The sequence below is a fragment of the Canis lupus genome, chromosome 12 (genome assembly GCF_003254725.2).
Source record: "Canis lupus dingo isolate Sandy chromosome 12, ASM325472v2, whole genome shotgun sequence".
Taxonomy (NCBI): Eukaryota; Metazoa; Chordata; class Mammalia; order Carnivora; family Canidae; genus Canis; species Canis lupus.
The window spans coordinates 39,604,693-39,630,099 of record NC_064254.1 but is presented as its reverse complement, the minus strand read 5'-3'; the positions used below and the strand labels follow the sequence as shown (position 1 = coordinate 39,630,099).

The 25,407-nt window shown below is 34.2% G+C and overlaps 1 long non-coding RNA gene across 1 annotated transcript; it reads left to right on the top strand.

Annotated features, from left to right (window-relative positions):
- Positions 1-478: 478 nt before the first annotated feature.
- Positions 479-24,536, top strand: LOC125752236 (uncharacterized). The gene is made up of 3 exons (XR_007401232.1): positions 479-569; positions 1,888-1,929; positions 24,058-24,536. It is a non-coding gene; the product is annotated as an uncharacterized LOC125752236 (long non-coding RNA).
- Positions 24,537-25,407: the final 871 nt, after the last annotated feature.

Here is a 25,407-nt window from a genome sequence, read left to right as displayed (position 1 = left end):
TCTTTAGTAAAGACAAAAGTCTTTACTAAGTGGGAAAAACGTCCAGAAGAGCATGTTTTATGAGTTAATTAGAAAATATGGTAGTGGCTTACCTAATGAATCTATGAGAAATTATTCAATCGCTAAGGTGAATAGTTCCATATATATGTTCATTTTTTCCACATTTTTTGGCAATTCTTCTAGAAAGTGGTACTCATTTTATTTGTTTTATGAGATGTTTCTACTATAAATTACTGTGTCATCTTTATGTTTGTTAAAATAACCAAGTGTCTGTTTTAAGCCCACAGATTTATTGCTAAATTATAACTCTATCCCTGTGTTTCTTATACTTAAAGTACATTAAGTTTCTACATAATATTTCTCTGTCAATCCACATTAGAAGGCTCACTATTGTGTGAAACTTTAGGATGATTATCATACCTGATAAAGTAATCCACAGAAGTGGAGTGTGAACTTTGATTTGTTTCTATCATTTTACTAGATGCTGTAGACACAAAGTCCCATCACTCAACATCTAGATACCCATCTTACCCTATGTCAATAATTTGTCATACAAGATCAACTACTTGGTAGGTTTTTACTATGAATTGCATATAGTATTTTACTTGAATTTAGCCAAGTTAATAAAATAGTTCCCACAAAATATCTGTGGATTCCAAAGTAGTTGGAATGATAGGATAGAGTCTATTGACCTGCTGTGGACTGAATTTTGTACTTCCCCATCCCCAACTGAATTCAAGTGTTAAAGCCCTAATCTCTAGTTGTCTGCCTTTGAAGATAAAGCCTTTAGGAGATAATTAAGGTTCAATGAAGTCATAAAGGTGAGGCCCTAATTTGGTAAGATTGATGGCATTATAAGAGTAAAAGAGAGATCTCTCTCCATATCCACATGCTCAGAGCAAAGGCTGTGTGAGTATTGTAGGAAGAAGGCAGATGTCTGTAAGTCAGAAAGAGTTCTCACCAAAACTAACCCCCGCCAGACCATGATCTGGAACTTTTAACCTCCAGAATTGTGAGAAATAAATTTCTGTTTTTTTTTTTCTATGCCACCCAGCCCATGATACTTTGTTATGGTGGTCTTAGCAGACTAATACATGATTTATACCCAATAGTGCAGGGTTCTGTAGGGTAAAGTTGGTGATTTGTATTATCTAGTTGACACAGATTGAAATAAAATAGAATGAAAATAGTCTTTCAATTTTGAAATCTTTCAGCAATTTGGATTATTGATCTTATCATAGATTTTTATGTCTGAGTTATATTTAAGTGATGCATTTCAATAAATTGCTACTTTAGTCACTGCAAACAATGTACATTATTTACAATAGTACAGAATGTACAGAGATAATATTTGAAATATTTATCAACCTGTATGGCGTGTGCATTAGTCAGTTAAAATGGATGTCCAACCAATGACAAAAGAAAATAGCTGCTTTGTTAAGCTTAGGTGTTGAGTGGCAGATCTGCCTACCCATACATCAGTATGATCTTTAAATGAGTGATAGTACCAATAATAGTTGAGGTAGTGGATATACTGAGATATTTCTTTGAAATAATTTTATAATTCTTTAGCTTCTGTTGTAAATAGTTTCTGTGAAAACCTGACTTGTTTGTAGAACATATTGTGGCATAGGAGTTACAACTAAGATAAGTTTGAAATTAGGTGCCTCTTGAAGAAATCTGTTTCATTATCATTAAGTTAAATGCTAAAATCCCTCTCATATTATTGGCCACATGTGTTATCTCTTAATTTTAGAGTTTTCTTTTTTGTATTACTTCCCTGCCTCTGGAGTAGAGACTAATTGCTTTTGTAGGATTGACTTTTGACTTTGTAAATTGTAGTTATACTTAGCAACTTTTACATAATCATATGACTTTTTTTGTTAGGTGAAGTTTAAATCAGATGGTCCCACAACCTACAACATTCAGGTATGTTAGAGTCCTGCAGCTTATGGGAAAGTGAGAATTGGAAAAGCCCATGGAAACCATCCTGTGCAAATCCCGCCTCTCCCTGTGCACTTATTTTAATGATAATAATTTTCTCCCTTTCCACATAATATCTTTAAGAAAGGTGGTAGCTGCTCTAGACAATTTTATTCTGGTTAATTTCTAGTGGGTATAAATGAAACTAAATTTAAAAAATTCAAAACATTAGAAAAGATAGCAAACTCAGAATTTTAATCGCCTCAGTGAAGGAATGAAAATGAATAAATGAAATACGAGCCTTTAAAAAAACTTACAGTTTAGGTCTGAGCTATTCACATGTTGCTTTCCTCTAGTAGGAATTAGAATTTGGTAGGAACTGAGACTAAACTACTTTGGCGTGATTGCAAAACCACATTGTAAGTGGGATCAACAACATTTGGCTCAGATCCACTTAATCAGATGCATTATGAGTAACTCAATTTAATTGAAAATCACCACCAGACATTGTTATTAGATAAAGTTATGAAATGATTTGCTGTAGCAGCAGGGACTTATAGGTCTTGTGTGCAACATAAAATTTTAATGAAATGGGCATTTAAAGATTACCATTACAGTATATCATGTAGTCTATGATTAAAACATTAAATTATTTTTACATAATAAACCAAGATAAATGCAAGGTCTGGGATTTTAAAATGACAACCAAAGAAAGCAAATGAGCTTAAATTTTATTAACAACATATTGTCACATAAAACAAACTAATATGTTTGGTAATGACTATGTAGTACACACCATTGAAGAACTATTTTTTTTTTTTTGTCTGAGAAGCAGAAAATAAGGCATATATTTAGAAAAAGTTCCATAGACTGTGGGGTGCTTGAAGATTTGATGTCTACAAGAGATCCCAAGGTTATGTTTCAAGATATATTGAGCCAATGTGGTAGACTCTCCAACATCTATTCCACTCTAACTGGTTAGTCTCTAGTCATTGTCATCTCATTCTTCTGGCCAGTGGTTTGTTTAGTTATGGGAACAACTTGATTCTACTAGAATATTAGCTATATAAGGAAAATATTTTTGACAGTTGTGTGCACTGATGTATCCCCATAACTTAGAACAGTGACAGGCCTATGGTAGATACCTAGTAATAATTGTTGAAAAAAGAATGAAAGAAAGAGGAAAAAAGAGAAAAGAGGAAGGAAGGAAGGAAGGAAGGAAGGAAGGAAGGAAGGAAGGAAGGAAGGAAGAAAGGAAGGAAGGAAGGAAAAAAGGGAGGAGAGAAAGGAGAGAGGGAATAAGAAGGGTGGACAGAATAGATAGAAAAAAGAAAGAAAAGGAGGAAAGGAAATAAGAGCAGAGAGTGACACAAAGGGAGAGTATTTCTTGGGTTCCTGGAATCAATAAATTGATCTCTCTCTGTTTCTTTCCCTACTTGAGTAAGATCATTTTGCCCTATTGTTTCTGGCAGCCATTCTAAAACCATAAAAATAAGCAGCCATAGGATGGAATTTATCCCATGTATGGTAGAGAGATAGAAAGAATATGAGTTCTTTCTTTTCTCCCAGTTTTACTGGGATATAACTGACACCTCTTACTGTATAAGTGTAAGGTGTACAGCATAATGGTTTGAGTTACATATATTGTGAAATAATTACTGCAATTACATTTAGTTAACATAATAGATACAAAAAAAAGCAAAAAAAGAAAAAAAATTTCTTATGTTGAGAACTCTTAAGAAACATTCTCTTACAACTTTCCTATATATCACACAGCAGTGTTAGCTATACGCATCATATTGTACATTACATCCCTAATACTTATTAATCTTATAACTGAAAGTTTGTACCTTTTGACCACCTTCTTCTAGTTACCCCTCCTCCACTGCCAATTACCCCTCCTTCACCTCTGGTAACCACAAATCTGACCTCTCTCTCTCTCTTTTTTATTAGTCTGGTTTCTGCTGTTATTTCCCCTTCAATTCCACCCATAAGTGAGATCATACCAGTATTTGTCTTTCTTTCTTTGACTTACTTCATTTAGCATGATACCTCTGCTCTCATAACCAGTGGTTCATTTCCTGTGGCTATGAGCCAGTTTCTGTTTTGTTTTGTAAGTTCATTTGTTTTTTTGATCCTGCATATTAGTGAAATCATATGATATTTGCCTTATTTCACTTAGCATAATATCCTCTAGGTATATCCATGTTGTTTCAAATGGCAAGATTTCATTCTTTTTCATGGCTGATAAATATACCATTATATATATGTATATATAATATAAAGATGTTCATCTATTGATGGATAAATCTTTAATCTATTTTGAGTCAATTTTTGTAAGTGGTGGAAGATAAATGTTTAGTTTCATTCTTTTACATGTGAATATCCACTTTTTCCAATATCATTTATTGAAGGGATTGACTTTTCTCCACTGAGTAGTCTTGGCTCCCTTGTCAAATATTAGTTGGCAGTATATGCATGGGTTTATTTCTGGGCTCTCAATTATTCTCCATTGATGTATTTGTTGTGTTTGTGCATGTACAATACTGTTTTAAATACTATAGATTTATAGTATAGCTTGAAGTCAGGAAGCATGACGCTTCCCGCTTTTTTTTCTTTCAGGATTGCTTTGGCTGTTCAGGATATTTTGTGGTTCCATATACATTTTGGGTTTTTTTTCCTACTTCTGTTAAAAAAGGATTGCATTGAATTTTAGATAGCTTTTGATAGTATTAACATTTTAACAATATTAATTCTTCCAATCCATAAACATGAGCCTGGGTGGCTCTGCAGTTTAGCGCCTGCCTTTGCCCCAGGGTGTGATCCTGGAGTCCTGGGATCAAGTCCCACATCAGGCTCCCTGCATGGAGCCTGCTTCTCCTCTGCCTATGTCTTTGCCTCCTCTGTCTCTCTCTCTCTCAAATAAATAAATAATATCTTTAAAAGAAAAGTAAGTGACACACCTGGTGACAAGACAAATATCAGCAAATTCAGTTACTTCCCTATGTCTAAACACTAAACCAGGGAGTTACCTCTCCATTTTTTGTGTCTTTCTTTCATAGTTTTGTAGTTTTCCAAGTAGAGATCTTCATCTCCTTGGTTAAGTTTATTCCTAAGTGTTTAATGTGTTTGATACTATTGTAAATGGAATTTTTTCTTTTTTTCTTTCTCAGATAATTCATTATTAATACATAAAAATTCTACTGCTTTTTGTATGTTAATTTTGTATCCTGCAGCTTTACTGAATTTGTTGATTAGATCTAAATGATTTGTTTTTGTGTGTGTGTGAAGTGTTATGGATTTTCTGTAATTCTAGAGACAATTTTACTTCTTTCTTTCCAATTCTGATGCCTTTTATTTATTTTTCTTATCTGATTGCTCTGGGACAGACTTCTAGTACTATGTGGAATAGATGTGGTAAGAATGAACACCCTTGTCTTGGGTGGTTGAAAAGATTTCAACCTTTCACCTTTGGTATGATGTTAGCCATGGGCTTATCATAAGTGGCCTTTATTATGTTTGAGGTACATCCATTCTATGCCTAATTTGTTGAGAGCTTTCATCGTGAATGTATACTGAATTTTGTCAAATGTATTTTCTGAATATGTTTTTTAGAAACATACAATGTACTAAGATTTAATCAGGAAGAAATAGAAAGTCTGAATAGACCAATTACCAGTAAGGAGATTGAATCAGTAGTGAAAAATCTCTTAATGAAGAAAATTCCAGAACCACATGGTGAATTTTAATAAACATTTAAAGAAGAATTAATGCCATCCTTCTCAAACCCTTTCAAAAATAGAAGAGGAGAAAACATTTCGAGTCAGCATCACCCTGATGTCAGAAAGGACATTACCAGAAAAACAAAAACTATAGGCCAATATCCCTGATGAATACACTTGCAAAAATTCTCAATCAAATACCAGCCAACCAAATTCAGGAGGACGTTAAAAGAATCATTCACCATGATCTGGGATTTATACCAAGTGGGATGGTGCAACATATTCAAATAAATCAATATGATATATTAATAGAATGACAGAAAAAATTAAATGATCATCTCAGTAAAACCTGAATTCTCGATGACAAAGTTGAGCTTCTTAATTAATCAAACCTGAAGGCAGTTCTACCTCTGAACTTAATTATGATGCAGCAGAATGTTTTATTTTATCTGAGTTGAGTCAGAAACCCCATTTTTGTAGCTGAGCACTTCCTAACAGATTAAGTCTGGATTCCAGAATCTGGAAACAGGAGACTGAGGTTTAGAACCAGTCATTTTACCAATCAGAACCTTGTAAGTCACCTGTAACGATGCTTTCTGTAATCAGTTATAACAATAGCAACAACAGTATTATTCCCTGACACTGTGTTCAGTCCCTGTGGTTTTAAATATACTAGATCCCCTAGCCTTACTAGGTCGGTGTTATTGTTGCCAGCTTGCAAATGTAAAAGTTAAGGATATTTCACAGGATACATAGTAATCAAGGGGGTTGGTATAGAATGTTAATCCATGTTTGTTAGACTCTAGATTTCAAGCTTTGTATCCCTAGACTGCATTTTCACAGAACTCATTTTGGTCTGATTTGAGAGAACACCCTTTTAAAATTCACATATTGTATCTAGAACAAAATACAAAATAAGTCTTTAGTTTCTCTCCATGTAATCCTCAATTTCCAACCTTTCCTGGATGTAAATATATGCTTAATAACTCAAAATGTCTAGTTTTGTCATTGCCTACAGGTATTTGAATTAGAGAACAAAATGATGCTTAAATGTATATGTACAACATTATTGATTCGGAAAATATGATATAAAGGAAATGTCCAGAATGATTGCGGAAGCATAGATGAAAGAAACCTCAAAACCAAACACGGTGATATAGTGGTCACCTAGAAAATACATCTTTTAAGCTATCCAATTTCTATCTGCTACTTAGAAACTAAAAAGACTGCAGAGGTTAAAAATTGGCTTCCAGAGCAAAATATGTCTGCTTAGTTTTTCTTAAAATTTAAATTTTGTTTGAATGGGTAATAACAGTAAACTAAGAATCAGAGTTTGTTTAGGTTAATTGCTTTTAGCACTCAATATTTTTTATTTGCTTATCATTCCTTTGAATCTTGTTTCCTGAAATCCATGGATGAAAAATCTATTACTATGTGCTAATATTAATGAAGAGTCTCTTCTAAGTAAACATTCATACAAAAGTTTCCAGGAAACAATTTCTTATTCCAAAACAGATATCATTTATAACCCCTTGGGAAATCTGTGGAAAAAAAGCCAAACTAATTCTGATGATAACCTCTGGATTCTTTACATTTTCACTATTGTCAGTTGTCCTTTTAATACTATTTCTTAATTCTTCCAGGATATGAAACTCACTGAATTTTTAGTAGGTCTAATATTTTATTAAAAATTTAGGTGGATAGTGCTAAAACTCTATTTATTGATTTATTCAAGTAACATTTATTGGTAACCCATCAGGCAATATGAAAGACATGGTAAGAAATAGAGAGCTAGGGGAGATCCCTGGGTGGCTCAGCGGTTTAGCGCCTACCTTCCGCTCAGGGTGTGATCCTGGAGTCTCGGGATCGAATCCCACGTCGGGCTCCCTGCATGGGGCCTGCTTCTCCCTCTGCCTGTGTCTCTGCCTCTCTCTCTCCCTGTGTCTCTCAGGAATAAATAAATAAAATTTAAAAAATAGATAAAGAAGGCACATTTCCTGTGATAGGAACATGACAGGTATTGAAAGTGCAACTAAGTTGTATAAGAGCAGTAGATAAGAGTGTTAAACCCAAAGAACACCTAAGCCTACCTAGAGAAGTTGGAAAAAATTGGAAAACCCTTACTTGAATAGATAATTTCTCAGTTGAGCCTTAAAAAATGAACAGAAGGGGATCCCTGGGTGGCTCAGTGGTTTGGCGCCTGCCTTTGGCCCAGGGCACGATCCTGGAGTCCCGGGATCGAGTCCCACGAGAGGCTCCCTGCGTGCAGCCTGCTTTTCGCTCTTCCTGTGTCTCTGCCTCTCTCTCCCTCTCTGTGTCTATCATGAATAAATAAATATAAATCTTTTTAAAAAATGAACAGAAGTTTGGTATGTAGCAAATAAAAGATAATAAAGGATCAGCATCTGAGACAGATGAAACAGATTGTGGAGAAGCATGAGAGACAAGGACAAATGAGAGTTTTCTAAAATGATGCATTATAATAAACTAAATCCTCATATCAGTCCTGTGAGTTTTTGTATTTATCCTCATATTGTTGATGAAAGATCTAAGACTTGGAAATTTTAAGTCATTACCAGTTGTTCAATTCTGTTTCTTACCTTTCTTTTAGTTCTTTTTTTCCTTATGAACTATATAAAACCCATCAGGGATCCAACTCTACCATCATTACTCAGTAAATGTTTGTTGAATAAATGCATTGGTCAAGGAAACAAAGGGGTTTTCCTTTATTTGTAATTTAAACGAAAATTTATGTAATTTAATATTGGCCCCAGCATGATTAGAATTCATGCCCAAACTTATGAGAATTTTTGAAAACAAAATTTCTCTCAGGATTTCAGATAGGGGATTGGTTACAGAAGAGTTAAAGGGTGTAAGAGAGAAAAAAGAAAAAGAGGGTGACCTGGAGGAGAAGGTGAGGAGAAGGAGGTAAAGGAGATAGAGGAGGAAAGAGGGAGGAGGAGGAATGAATTGGAGAAGGGATAGAAGAGAGAAGATAAGGAGAAGAAAGGGGAAAGAGAAGAAGGCAGGAGAAAAAAACAAAAGGAAAGAGAAAGGGAGGAGGAGCAGAGGAGGAGGAAGAGAAATCCTCAGAGATTAGAAGCTGCCAATGAGTATCTTTTCATAATTTCATTTATCATTTGGATTTCCTTTATGTAAATGTAAAATGCCATTCAAATAATTTGCCCATTTTTCTGATGGGTTCCTGGTCTTTTTGTATTGACTTACAGAAGGATAGAAGTTCTTCATATATTCTTCATGCTAGCTTTTTCTTACTTAGGAGTTTCAAATCCCTTACTCTCATTTAGCTCCTTTCAGTGTCTTCTGATAAAAGTTTTGATTTAATTGAAGTAGAGTTTATCATTTTTTTGTTTATGTTTAATGGTCTTTTTGTCTTGTTTGGAAAATTCCCCCCTCCTTGAGGTACTAAAAACATTATTCTATATTTTACTCTAAAAGTTTTATTGGTTTGCCTTTCACATTTTTGAAATTAATCCACCTATAATTTTCATTTTATTTGCAAAATGCTGTGTCAGTGTCCATTCTGGAAAGTAGAAATCACTCCAGGTGTTTCATTAGAGCATTTATTTAGAAAATTTATTAGAAAAATGTTGAAACAACTGAAGAAGTACAAGGAAGAAGGAGGGGTGTCTCAGAGAAGCAAAATGAGGACAATAATGAATCTCTATATCTGTTTAAGTTTATCTCTATATCTGTTTAAGTTATTAAGTTTATCTATTAAGTTATCTATTTCTCAGTAAAATTTTGTAATTTTTCCTGTAGCTTACTTTTATGTACTTTAAAATTTTGATGCAATTTTATTTTATTTTTTGATGAAATTTTAAGTATCTATTTTTTTGATTTGTAACTGATATACAGAGATAGATTATTGAACTTTTAAGTTCTTCAAATGAAAACTTAAAGGAACATCAAAAGCTCTTCAATTAATTCAGATTGTTTACCTAACTGTTCAGTTCTTTAATACTACTGATGCTATTTAAAAAGTAAGAACAGCTTATCTTTTGCTATTGTTTTTATTGGTAGAGTTAATTTGAATGACCTAGTTTGCCTTAACTGGAAATTAAGTTTCTGATATTTTAATTACGCACATTCTTTTTTTTGAATTGTAAATGCTTGATGACTTAATTTTATCCAGAAATTCCAGTTCTATTCTAGTTGGGGGTGGCATAAAGTATCATCACTCTATTAACCTGCTCAAGTTCTATTTTTTTTTATTCAGTAAAATATGTGTTTTTAATAGAATATTATGCTCTCCTATTTTACTAGACTTTAACTTATTTTCTTTCCATCTGTCTCTTCCTAATCTCTTAATCTTCATGGTATCAATTAACTCTCTTGAATTCAGTAATACCATTATATCTACTAAATACCAACAATTGAGACTATTGTAAATATATTTTGAACTACCATGGAGCATAATAATGTCACAGATGTGTCCATGTCTATTAGTAGAAAAAGCCCAATAGAATTTTTAAAAAATATTTTATTTAAATTCAATTTACTAATATACAGTATAACACCTAGTGATCATCCCATCAAGTGCCCTCTTTAATGCCTGTCAGTCACCCTATCCCCCCACACACCTCTCCTTCTGCAACACTTTCTTTGTTTCCCAGAGTTAGAAGTCTCTCATGGTTTGTCATCCTCTCTAATTATTCCCCACTTAGTTTCCCTCCTTTCCCTTATAGTCCCTTTCACTATGTCTTATATTCCACATATGAATGATACCATATGATGATTGTCTTTCTCTGACTGACTTATTTCACTCATCATAATACCCTCCAGTTCATCCATCCATGTCGAAGCAAATGGTAGGTATTCATCCTTTCTGATGGCTAAGTAATATTCCATTGTGTGTGTGTGTGTGTGTGTGTGTGTGTGTGTGTGTGTGTATCACATCTTATTTATGCATTCATCTAAGGATATTTTGGCTCCTTCCACAGTCTGGCTATTGTGGACCTTGCTGCTATAAACATTGGTGTACAGGTGTCCTGCCTGCACCTTTGGGGTAATTACTTGGTAGTGCAATTGCTGGGTCATAGGGTAGCTCTATTTTTAACTTCTTGAGGGACTTCCACATTGTCTTCCAGAGTGATTGTATCAGCTTGCATTCCCACCAACAGTGCAAGAGAGTTCCCCTTTTTCCTCATCCTCTCCAACATTTGTTGTTTCCTGTCTTGTTAACTTTCACCATTCTCACTAGTGTGAGGTGGTATCTCATTGTGGTTTTGATATGTCTTGCAAGAAGTTGCTGTGGCCAAGTTCAGAAAGGGTGTTGTCTATGTTCTCCTCCAGCATTTTGATGGATTCTTGTCTCATATTTAGATATTTCAACCATTTTGAGTTTATCTTTGCATGTGGTGTAAGACAATGGTCCAGTTTCATTTTTCTGCATGTGGCTGTCCAGTTTTCCTAACACCATTTATTGTAGAGATAGTCTTTTTTTCCAGTGGATATTCTTTTCTGCTTTGTTGAATATTAGTTGACCATAGAGTTGAGGATCCATTTCTGGGTTCTCTATTTTCTTCTATTGATCTATGTGTCTGTTTTTGTGCCAGTACCATATTGTCTTGATGATCACAGCTTTGTAATACATAGCTCAATAGGATTTCATATTGCTTCTATATCAACCCTTTATTCCCTATGTTTCACTTACATTTAATATTGATACTTTTTAATTATGACATATTTTTGACCTTTAGTTTATTTCCTGAAATATATCAGCAATCCCACAAATGTCATTTCATCATACTTCTGACACCTTTGAATTATCTTAAGAAATTGGATTTTTAGAGAGAGTAATGCATTATCAAGAAATACATAAGAAAATTTAATTTTGATTAGTATCTATTAAAGAATATGGTGTGTTTCTTCATGAAGTACTAAAAAAAATGCAAATCCAGTTAACTTACTATTACCTTTCAGGTCTCCACAGCTAGCATTAAAAACACTTGTCAAAGCTATCCATTAGTTCTCATGTTGTGATAAATCCAGGAAGTAATTCTTAAGTTAGCAATGACCTCTGACATGTCCTTTCTTTGACTTGTTATTGATCCATTCTCAAATCAGACTACTCATTGACATTATGAAAGATGATGGACTAGCTGTGATCCTTTACTGAAGCTTCTGAATTAAAAGTAATAACATCCTCTCTGTAGAGAAAGAGAACTTTTCATCTAAAGATTAATATGTATTACAAAAAAAAAAACCTTCAGAGAAGAGTTTTTCTTGTTTGAAAGATTGTTTGATTGAATTATCTCCTAGAAGAAATAGTTTTGTATATAATATCACAAGCATGCAGTATTGGATACCACTACCCACTACCATCGATTATTTATTATGCTTCTTTTAGTCCCTCAGTTCTATTGTCTAATGTAATTAACTTAATTTTTAATTGTCTAACAAAAGATATCCCTTCTTGGAATTTTTTGGAAAATTCCAGTACTTAAATTTCTGTTTTACTACCTCTAATGACAGTAAAATAATTTTATTATTTTATTTAGTACTTACTAAGATACCAAATTATAGCACAATTTGCCTATTTATGATTGAAATTCCACCAGCTTTAGCTGAATTTTCAACATAAATGAACTAAAGCTGATTTGTTGTCATTGACATTTGCATCCAAATGAATTTCTGTGCCCAACACGTGGAAAAAGTTACCTGAAATCATGAATGAATTGAAATTCCTAAATTTCCTCAAGGTACATACTGATTATAGGTAAGTATCTTTTCTGAATCCTCAATGGATCCTTTATAATTTCCATCTACAGGAATTGTGACAAAATGGGGGTAGCAATTTCCTGTAATGGTGATAATAGTATCCAAGAAGTTAGGTTATTCAAAGAAGCATCAAAATATCTCCTCCCAATTCCAAGATTTGAATTAATTTCAATAAATTTCAATAGATGAACATGTGAAATTAAAAATTTTGGTTAATTTATTAAGCTATTTTATCTGGGTACTCTATGATTATTTTAGAAGAGATCAACTTATGGTGGCTATTTATTATACTTCCTTAAATTCAGTGTGTTTCTGCATCCTATATTAAAGATGTATGGAATTATAATGGGGCATGTCTTCTTTGAGACTTATTGTGTATATAAACTGTGTATATATATATATATTTTTTTCCTATGGTGACTCTACTTTTTTTTTTTATTGGAGTTCAATTTGCTAACATATAGCATATCACCTAGTGCTCATCCTGTCAAGTGCCCCCTCAGTGCCCGTCACCCAGTCTCCCCAACCCCCACCCACCTCCCCTTCCATTACCCCTTATTCGTTTCCCAGTTAGAAGTCTCTCATGTTCTGTCACCCTCACTGATATTTTCACTCATTTTCTCTCCTTTCCCCTTTATTCTCTTTGACTATTTTTTATATTCCCCAAATGGATGAGAACATATAATGTTTGTCCTTCTCCGATTGACTTATTTCACTCAGCATAATACCCTCCAGTTCCATCCACGTCAAAGCAAATGGTGAGTATTTGTCGTTTCTAATGGCTGAGTAATATTCCATTGTATACATAGACCACATCTTCTTTATCCATTCATCTTTCGATGGACACTGAGGCTCCTTCCATAGTTTGGCTACTGTTTTTTGTTTTTTGTTTTTTTTTTGGACAACACAGTTCAAATACACACACACACACACACACACACACACACACTATAAATATCAGTATAAAATGTCCACTTCACAAGAGCATAATATCTTAATTCTTCTCCATTAATGGAGGAAAACTGAATAGCTATTTCTGTTAACTATGTCAGTGGTTCAACCATAGGCAATTTTGTACCACCTAGGGCACAATTTACAATGTCAGAAGACATTTTGGTGTCACAGCAAAGTGATTTGCTACTTAGAAACCAGAGTAGAAACAAAGGATGCTGCTAAACATTCTGTAAGGTACAGGACAATTGGTGACTACATACAATTAGTGTTGAGGTTGAAAAATTCTGCTTCAGGTTCTTCAGCATTATGTTGAGTGGATTGAAGACCATTGAACTACATAAGGCTCTTTATAAGCTCAGTTGCTTTAAGTAGAGCTTACTATATTGAACTAAGAAGCCAACCAATAGAAATATACTTTAATGAGTTCTCAATGTAGTATAGGGAGGAGGGGCAGGAAGTATGTTTTCATCATTAGTGCCATAGCAGATGGTTCCCTCTCACTAACCAAATATTTACAGGAGATTGCTACTTATAAACATTCAAAGTGGCAGAATTATATTGAAATCTAGGTCTGTCTGGACCTAAGGCTATGTACTTTGCAACTTCTTGTTGCTATAATCTGTTCTTTGAGTGTTTCCATTTAAGACTGTTCCTTATGGTGACTGAACAATTTTCCTTGTCCTTCTTGTTTCACATAAAATAAAAGTACAATTCAAGTTTAGTAGTGTTCTGTTAAACAAAAAGATAAAAATGTTAAAAATAGTTTCAAACAAGGAAATGAGGAAAGATCATATTATTATTTCTGCTAATTTTTCTAGAAATAATTGTGCCATAAATGGGGAAACTACAAGAAGCTTCCAATTACTAACTCAAAATCAAGTCTATTTTTATGCTTTGAGCTGTGCTGACTTACACTCTGTATTTTTTTTTTTTTTTTATGATAGGCACACAGTGAGAGAGAGAGAGAGAGAGGCAGAGACACAGGCAGAGGGAGAAGCAACCTCCACGCACCGGGAGCCCGATGTGGGATTCGATCCCGGGTCTCCAGGATCGCGCCCTGGGCCAAAGGCAGGCGCTAAACCGCTGCGCCACCCAGCGATCCCCTACACTCTGTATTTTGTCAGAGGTTTTTCCTGTCCCTGAAATCTAATTTTCCCATTGGGAGAATCCTTAATCCCTAAGCCCAGTCTGTCCAATGCTGGAACACTGTTGTTTGTGTTTAATAATTATAGGTTTCTTTCCTGATGGATATATATGTTAAAATCTTAGATGGTCCTTTGATCTCTGCTTATTTTTTCTTATCTTCTTCTATTCTTTTAAGCTAACCTGGCACAAACTCAATTTTTATATTTATACCTTTAGTGGCCTTTCTTTGGAACAGCAGTCTTTAACACTTATTTTTTTGCAGTATGTACATTAGTTATGTGCACAAACACATATTCTCCTATCCATATTCTACATTGGATCTTTTGCCAATGGAGTATTTACTAAGATTAATCGGATATTATGTCACAAAAAGCATCATGATAAATTCCTGAAAATAGTGCTTTCGAAAGCCATGGTCTCTGCTCACAATAATTCAGTTAATACAAAGGATGTACAAGTTAGAAAACATTAACCCCTTTAAAATTAAATTCCTGGATCAAAAATGGACTGAAAATTGAATTTCATATTATATAGAAATTAATGAAAATATGAATAACTTGGTGACTACCAATATAACATAGCTAATGCTTGTATTTAGGCTAAAACAAATTAGGCTAATAAAAACTTAGGCTAATTTAGACTTTAAAATCTTTAATTAAAAACCAAAATTTAAAACAAACCAGTGATCACCTTAAGGAACTAGAAACATATTAAATGTAATACAACTAAAATAAATTTGGAGAACAAAATCAGTAAAGGTAAATGCTGAAATTAATGGACAATAGAATAAAAGAATGAAAATTATTGGCTGAAAAATAAAAATAATAATTCTCCCAAGAAAGACAAAGAATGTGAAGAGGCAGTTCATAAGAGAATATATTATAAATGTAAATATAAAGTTCACCACTACTTAGGGAAATATGAACACAAACAATGAAGTATTGTTTTTCAAACATTAGTTCAGCAAAATATTAGTAAGAAATTTATCATATTTTTATAAGATTGAAAGGAAAAACTCTTATACATTTCAGCAGAATATAAATAGCTAGCAATGCTTAGTGTATCAAATAGGATTTTTTTTCCAAATAAAAAATGATCATATCTTTTAACCATCCACTTTGAGGGATATACATGACAGGAATGAATGCATGACTATGCAATCAGTACTATCCTTAGATCTGGATGACAGCAGGCTCTTCTCCTGGCCCTCTTCTTCAGAGCTCTGTCTGATTACCTTTTCCTATGAGCTAGAATCAAGCAGTCATGTCATCCTGAAACCTGTGATCTCTCACCTCCGTCCTGGGTCACATTCCGTATATTCAGGATTCTGAATTCTCTGCCAAATTACCCAATTCATTTTTCAGGTTCTGAATGTGCTTTTTCCCCAGTTGTTTTCTCTCCGTGCCTCTAGGCACAAGGAGAGGCCAACTGAAGGCTGTAAGAAGAGGGAAGATGGAATGAATGTTATGACTAGAGTGTCCACATGTAAGAATACAAGGCCACTCCTGGAAGCAGTGCAGCCCAGTAGTATTTGAGCCAAGAAGTAGTCAGACAGAGTTGATAGTTTGTAGACTGCAGGCAGTCACCCTGTTTAGTCATGGAACTTGGGTTGTGGGTTGGCTTAAGACAGTAACCAAAGAGCTTTACCATCTTTAGAACTTCTTTTCCCACTGCACCTAGGTAAGGAATCTACTTCATAGCTCTGCTCATCACTGAGTACAACCTTCAGCCTGTCCAACCAGGGAATATAACCAGAACATTTGAGAAGCTGCACGGCCCTATGTATAGTGATACTTGAACAGAGAGACCAGCCCAACCCCCACCCCCCACACACACACTCAAGCATACGGTCTCTCTAAAAAAAAATGTAAAAGAAATCCTATGGGAATTATGGGGCATAATGAAAAGAATAATATTCACATTATAAGAATTCCAGAAGGCAAAGAGAGAGAAAGAGACAGAAATTATATTTAAGGCAATAATGACTGCAAACTTCTTAAACCTGAGAAGAGAAATAGACATACAGATCCATGAGGCCCAAAGCAATCAAAATAGGTTGAATTTAAATAGAACTACACCAAGACATATTATAATTAAGTTGTTATAAGTAAAAGACAAAGAAAGAATTTTAAGAGCACGTAGAGAAAAGAGAAGTTACATATAAGGGAGCCCACACAAGATTGTTAAAAGGTTCTAAAAATTTTTCAATCCAGGAGACAATAGGATGACATATTCAATATTGGAAGTCTTGGAAGAGTATAACTTTCAACCAAACATTTCATACCCAATGTAGCTGACCTTCAGAAGTGAATAAGGGACAAAGACTTCACAAACAAACAAAAGCTGAAGGAATTCATTATTACCATACCTGCCTTACAAGAAATTCTAAAGGGAGTTCTTTGAGTAGAAGTAAAAGAATCTCAATTAACATCATATAAACATAAAAAGGTAGTGTAAATCTCACTGGTGATGGTAAATATATAGTCAAAGTTAGATTCTGCATTAGGGTAACAGTGGTACATAATTTACGTAAGACTCTAGTTTAACACCCCACTCTTAATATGAATAGATCATTCAGAGAATCATGAGGAAACAGATTTGAGCAATGCTATAGACCAAATGAACCTAACAGACATATACAGAACATTCTATTCACTAATAGCAGAATACACATTCTTCTTAAGCACATATAGGATGTTTTCTAGAGTGGACCATATGTCAAGCCATAAAACAAGTCTTAACAAAAAGATTGAAATCATACCAAGTATCTTCTCTCACCATAGTGGCATGAAACTAGAAATTATTAAGAGAAAAACTGGAAAAAAATTACAAACACATGGAAATTAGACAACACTCTCTTGGACAACCAGTGGATCAAAGAGGTTAAAAGGGAAATAAGTTTTTGAAGACAAACAACAATAGAAGCCAACATACTAGATTTTATGGGATGCAGTGCAAGCAGTTCTAAAATGGAAGTTTATAGCAGTAAATGCCTGTATTAAGAAGCAATAAAGATCCTAAATAAATGAACTAACTTTTTACTTAAGGGACTAGAAAACAAAACTGAGCCCAAAGTTAGCAGAAGAAATAAAATAATAAAGATTAGAGCAAAAATAAACTTTAAAAAAAAGATTAGAGCAAAAATAAGTGAAATAAAGACCAGAAAAACAAGAGATAAGATTAATCAAACTAAGAGTTGGTTCTGTAAAAAGATAAAAAATATTACAAACCCTTAGCTAGACTAACAAAGAATAAAAGAAAAAGAATCCAAATCCATAAAATTAAAATGAAAAAGAAAACATTACAATGGATACCACAGAAATTCAAAGGATCATAAGAGGCTGCTAGGCACAACCCTACACCAGTAAACTGGACACTCTAGATGGAAAAATTCCTAGAAACATACAATTTACCAAGACTGAATCAAGAAGAGAAAGAAACTGAATACATCAATTCCTAATAGGAGATTGAATCATAGTCAAAGATCTCCCAAAAAAAGAAAAGCCCAGGATGAGATTGCTTCCCTAATGAATTTTACTAAGCATTTGAAGAAGAATTAATGGGAATATTTCTCAAACTCTTCCAAAACATCAAAGAGGAAGGAGTAATTGCAAACTCATATTTAGGGGTTAGCATTATCCTGATACCAAAAACAAAAAAGATGCCACTGACTACAGATCAATATCCCTGATGACTATAGATGTAAGAATTCTCAGTGAAATACTAGCCAGCTTAATTCTTTTTTTTTTTTTTTTTTTTTTTTTTTAGCCAGCTTAATTCTGCAGCACATTAAAAGCACATTCATTTGATCAAGTGGGATTTATCCATGGGATGCATGGATTATATAACAATGCAAATCAATCAGTATGATACATCACATAAATAGAAAGACAAAAAAGATCATATGATCGTCTCAATAGATAAATAACTACATTTGAAAAAATTCAGCAAATGTTCATGATAAAAACTGTTAACAAATTAGGCATAGAATGAAGATACTTCAACAAAATAAAGGCCATAGATGACAAGCCCACATCTAACATCATACCCAATGGTGAAAGGTTGAAATCTTTCCCCCTAAAATCAGGAATAAGACATGGCTGCCCATTCTCACTACTTGTATTCAACATAGAACTAGAAGTCCTAGCTAGAGCAATCAGGCAAGAAAAATAAATAAAAAGCATCAAAATTGGAAAAGAAGAAGTAATTGTCTACATCTACAAATGAGTGACTTTATATATAGAAAATCCTACACAGCACACAAAAAAGCCTATTAGAAATAATCAGTGGATCTAGTAAAGTTGTAAGATGCAAAATTAATGTGCAAAATAAGTAGCATTTCTATACACAAACAATGAATTTTCTGAAAAGGAAATAAATAAGATAATCCCATTTTCAATAACATCGAAAACAATAAAATACTTAGTAAAAAATTTAAGAAGATGTAAGAGCTCTACTTGAAAAACTATAAGGGGATCCCTGGGTGGCGCAGCGGTTTAGCGCCTGCCTTTGGCCCAGGGTGCAATCCTGGAGACCCGGGATCGAGTCCCACGTCAGGTTCCCGGTGCATGGAGCCTGCTTCTCCCTCTGCCTGTGTCTCTGCCTCTCTCTCTCTCTCTCTCTGTGACTATCATAAATAAATAAAAATTAAAAAAAAAAGAAAAACTATAAAACATTGATGAAAGCAATTGAAGAACACAAATAAATGGAAAGTTATCTCATGTTTTTGGATTGGAAGAACTAACATTGTTAAAATGTTAACACTACCAAAAGCCATCTACAGATTCAATGCAATTCCTCTCAAGATTCCAATGATCTATTTTTACAGAAGTAGGAAAAAGTCCTAAAATTTATGTGGAACCCCAAAAGATCAAAAAGCCAAAGAAATCATGAGAAAAAAGAATAAAGCAGGAGGCATCACACTTCCTGATTTTAAGCCATACTATAAAGCTTTTGTCATCACAACAGTGTGTTACTGGCATAAAACAGACAGACCAATGAAACAGAATTGAGAGATCAGAAATAAACCCAAGTATATAGTGTCAACTAATATTTGATGAGGGAGTCAAGAATGTTTAATGGAGAAGACAGTCTTTAATAAGTGGTGTTGGGGTATTCAGATATTCATGTGTAAAAGAATGAAACTGGGGTACTTGGGGGGCTCAGTTGGTTAGGCATCTGCCTTCAACTTGGGCCATGATCTCTAGGTCCTGGGATCAAGTCCTACATCGGGCTCCCTACTTAGTGGGGAGTCCGTTTCTTTCTCTGCCCTTTCCCCCTGCACATGTTCTCTCTCACTCTCTCAAATAAATAAAAACCTTAAAAAAAAAGAAAGAAAGAACAGAACTGGACCCATATCTTATACCACTCACAAAAAATAACTCAGAATGCATTAAAGATTTAGGTGTGAGACCTGAAATCATAAAACTCCTGGGAGAAAACATAGTAATAAAGTTTTTTGACATGGGTCTTGGTCATGAATTTTAGGATATGACACCTAAAGCACAGCAACAAAATAAAAAATAAACCAGTGGGATTACATCAATCTAAAAAGCTTCTGCACAGGAACAAAAAAAGGAAAAAAGAACATATGGAATGGGAAAAATATTTACAAACCATATATCTGATAAGGGGTAATATCCAAAGTATATAAAAATGTAACAGCAGAAACCTAGATAATTAATTAAAAAATGGGCAAAGGGCCTGAATAGCCATTTCTCTAAAGAAGATATATGAAAGGTCGACATATACATGAAACGATACTCAATATCACTAGTCATTAGGGAAATACAAATTAAAACCACAATGAGTTATCACCTCATATCTGTTAGAATGGCCAGCATCAAAAAGAAGAGAGAATAAATGTTGGTATGGATGTGAAGAAAAGGGAAACTTTGTGAAATATTGGTGAGATTGTAAATTGATACAGCCCTGTGGAAAACAGTATGTAGGATCCTCAAATAAGACCTATTATATGATATAGCAAAAGGAAATGAAAACACTAATTCAAAAAGAGGTCTGCACCTCCATGTTATTGCAGTATTATTTATAATAGCCAGGACATCCAAATAGTGTAAGTCTCTAGTGATAAATGAATGGATAAAAAAGTTGTGGTTTATGTATAATGGAATATTACTTGGCCATAAAAAATGAAGTCCTACCACTTGGAACAACAAGGTTGGGATTGACCTTGAAGGCATTATGCTAAGTAGAAGAAATCAGAAAAAGACAATACTGTTTTCTCACTTGTATGTGGATCTTTAAAAGCAAAACAAAACACCAAACTCATAGAAAACAAGATCAGACTTTGTGGTTACCAGAAGTGGAGGGTGAAGGGATGGGGAATTAGAGGAAAAGTAGTCAAAATGTACGAACTTTCAGTTTTAAGATAAATAAATACTAAGGATGTAATGTACAACATTATAAGTATAGCTAACACTGCTGTACTATATGTACGAAAGTTAAGAGAGTAAATCCCAAGAATTCTCAATATAAGGAAAAATGTTATTCTTTTTATTGTTTTTTTTCTTTCTTTTTATTGTATATATGTGATAAGATGGATGTTATTGGAGCCTATTGTAGTTATCATGTCACAAATATGTAAATCACAGAATCATGCTGTATGCTTTAAACTAATATAGTAGAAAGAAAAAGTGAGAGGAAGTCAGGGACATAGGTACCCAAAATGAATTCTTAAGGTAAGAAGCATATAAAGTGTCCTACACTTATTGTGGTGATCATTTTGTAATGTAGGCACATGTTGAATTATATTATACACCTGAAACTAATATAATGTTATATAACTCAACAAAAATTGTACTGCAATTAAAAAAAAAAAAGAAAAAAGGAAAGACTGTTGAAAGGGAGTGTCATTACATTTTCTTTTCAGATGAGCAAGACAGGGCAGCAATACACTTCCATTCTCATTATGTTATTTATTTATTTATTTATTTATTTATTTATTTATTTATTTATTTATTTTTAGATTTTAAAAAAATTATTTATTCATGAGAGACACAGAGAGAGGCAGAGACATAGGCAGAGGGAGAAGCAGGCTTCCCTCGGGGAGCCTGATGCGGAACTCCACCCCAGGACCCTACAATTATACCCTGAGCTAAAGGCAGACGTTCAACCACTGAGTCACCCAGGTGCCCCCTCACTATGATCCTTTAATGTAAATACTTACTCTGGACCAAAGGAGTAAAGATTATGGATATCCTGGTTCTTATACTGTAGACTTACAGAAGTACTCCCTTTACCCCTTAATTGATTTTGAACAAACATGATTTACTTCATTCTGGATTTTCCATGGGTACTATTCAAAGCTATTTTTTTCTCAAACAACAACAATGAAGGGAAAAAAATAGTTTATATAATTATTGTTTTCTTTTTTTGTTGAAATACTAATCTTCATTGGCTATCATGGTGATTTTCTATTTTTTCTTTACTCCTCATACTCCCTCTCACTTTTACCAATCTCAGCAGGTGACTTTGTTATTACTGTTATTTTATTTTATTATTACTGTTAAGAAAGTAGAAACCATTCTATAGGAGCTCCTAAAGATGCTCTATCAGTAAACTCACAAATGTAATGGTGCTATCAGTTCCTTTATGTTCCCCTAAAATTATAGGGAAGTCCTTTCTCCTACCCAAGACACACTCTTCCATTTGTGTCCTGGGTCAATCTGATCTTTTCTTGCCCTCAGAAAGACTTCTCTTTCATATACTTCCTCTTGCTTTTTTATTATCGTCTTTTCTCTACTGGATTTTTATTATACACGTACGACCAAAAGCTATCATCTTAATCTCAGCCCCTTCAACCCCCTCCAGCTCTTTTCTCCGTTTCTCCACTTCTCCTCTCCATTTTTCCAGTAAGTTTCACAGTCATGCTTCTTAAAAGTGTTGTGTACTCATCTGTTTCTACTTCCCCAACCTTCATTCACCTCTCAATTCACTTCCTTCCAATCTCTGTTACCGTCATTCTTTGAAAGAGCTTTTGCCATGGTTACAAACTAATCCCCTGTTGCCAAATCCAGAGAACGTATTTTTGTCCTTATCTTTCTTGATGATTTAATAGCCTTTGACACAGTTCACTACTCTGTTCTTGAAGCAAGTGCTTTTTTTTTTTCTGTTGGCTCTTTTTTTCCTCTCTGAAAATTTCTTATCTATTCCTTTCCTAGCTTATCTTCCTGTATCTGATATCTAAGTGTTAAAGTTCTTTGTTGCTTAGTTCCCCAGTGTTCTGGTTTTTGAGCTGCTATTCACTCTCTATATACAGTCCCTGGTCAAATCTTATCCATTTCCACTTCTTTTAGGTAATATTAATATGCTAATGTGTTCTAAATTTCTATCTTCAGTCCAGACCTCTATTTAAGAGATCAACAAACATTTGACAGCTTTACTTATTGTCAAAAGACACTTAGCACTTAAATACCTAAGATTAAAATTGCATTTATGGTGACATGGAATATGAGGAGGCTCTACCTCCCATGTATCTTTAATAATGCAATAATACCATGTGGTTTATCCTGCAAAATTGTTTTTCTACATGTGAGCTTTATTTTAGAAGAAAAACTTAAAAACAAAACCATTTTGATAGAATTTGAAATGCCTTTTCTTTAGGACTGTTATAATCGAGTTTAAGATTTAGTTGAATGTCAAAAGAAAAGTGAAAAACAGTCTACTGATATTATAGAATCAGTAGCAATGGCAGGAAGCTTCAATCACAAGAACACAGTTCCTCCTATTATTGCAGCTTTAGGAATTATTACTGACATATCCATTTCTCTATATTACTACAACATCTGGCTTACAGGAAACATTATGATTTGTCTGTCTTGCCAGTAGACACAGCCCATCAGTAATTTAAAGCTAGTGAAGGAGAAATTTTGAAATATCACAAGTCGTCCACTTTCAATAATGCCTCTCATAACTTCTAAAATCAAATTTCCATTTATGTTTTATTATATGAAACATAATGGATTTATGTGGGATATTGTTATCCTGTTATAAAAATGTATTTTTATAATGTATCACCTATGGTTGAATTCATCTGTCAAAGATCTGTGTTTCAGGTGACTTGGATTACATTCTTGGAAGTTATTACATTTTTCTAACTTGAGCCTTAACCTTTGAGTGTGCTTCCTCCTTACAAGTTTTTGAAGACTAAACTACCAAGGATGTTTTAATGCCTAAGATTCTATCAAATTGTAAGTGAAGTCATGTCTGGCTTCCTTGACAAGGATAGTGGGTTACTCTCTGCAGTCTCTTCCCTGCCTCGGTTTTTCTTTCTGAAAGAATTGGTGTGGTCTTAGATTCATTTAGTGCTAAAGTAACCATTCACTCCCAGTTTGTCCTAGAAGTTTCTGTTTATACACTCTATCTGGCATCCTGTTTAGTTAGTGCTTCATTTTACTCACAACAGTGTCCCGGCTTGGGTGATAAAATAAATGGTCACCCCCCTATTGGTATGAAAACCCTTGCTGAATTCACTTCTTTCCAAATGCACATGTCCCTCACGTTCCCTTCTCAAAAAGTAATGTTTTAAAATTTCTTATCTCCTTGTCAGGAGCTTGAGGCCAGATTCACTAAAGTTGGGATTTCTCACGCCTGAGAGTTGAATTGGAAAGTTTTCAGCCAAAGCAACCAGTGAAGTGAAAATGAAGAAACTATAGCTATCATTCTACAGGAAAGCTAAGATAAAGAAAGCCAACAGGGGAGTGTTTAAGACATAAAAAACAAAACAAAACAAAACAAAACAAAAAAAACCCACTCTAAATGAAGCTAAAGTCAACAGGCCAGGATTTGGTACCAGATATGAAAACAAATGCAAAACAGATGGAGTTTTCCAGGGTTTTTGGCAAGAAGCAATGCTGTGTAAGACATCTTTTAAAATAACGCTCACTGAGACGCCTGGGTGGCTCAGCAGTTGAGCGTCTGCCTTCAGCTCAGGGCGTGATCCTGGGGTCCTGGGATCGAGTCCCACATCAGGCTCCTCTCAGGGAGCCTGCTTCTTCCTCTGCCTGTGTCTCTGCCTCTCTGTGTGTCTCTCGTGAATAAATAAATAAAACCTTTAAAATAACGCTGACTATGTGTCACTAAAGGCATCATTTTTACTTAAAAGACAAGAAGTGTTAGTGTGCCGTTCGTCTTAAATGCATCATCTCTCTGATAACTATTATTTTTCAAAAGCCTACATACCTTTTCTTCCTGTAAAATGTTTTTTGTGGTCACATTTTCCAACATCTTTTGCTGTATGTTTGTTCAATTATAATTTAGTTTATCAATTTGTTATTAAACATTGTTTAGTTTCTTTTGGGCAAAGAAAAGTTGTTGAAGCTAGGAGTAAAAGGATTCTACCTTATATCACTCGCTTCCATTTTGGTATTCTAATTGGGGCTGATGGAGATGATTGTTTATCTAAGTTTAGTGACCTATTACTGCCTTCAACCCTCTACATGGTCCTCATTATTTGCATGCTTTACCTGAGGCACTCATTCCCGCTTACTTCATTTTGGTCTCTTTACAATCACCCAGTACAAAGAGAACAGTTTTTGAAGCACTAAATATGACATATTCAGTGGGTACAGATTTTAGATGACCAGTTTTATTTTTAACTCCTCTCATAAATAATGTAAATGCTAGAGCTCTGAAATTCAGCTTTCTCAAGCCCTACCCAACCAACAAATAAATCCTCCTCTCCAGACAATAAGAATTCTTATCTGAATGAGATAATGGCAACTACAACTAAATTTCTGAGATTTAAAAGCATGGTTTTACCTAAAATATAAGTGCAAAATTATGTGTAGAATATGAAAACTGAACAACTGGAATGAGAAAAATATTTACATAAATACACCCCGTGGGCTCAAGATAAAAACTTTCCAACTCAAATTCTAAGCCTTCATCCTACCAATTT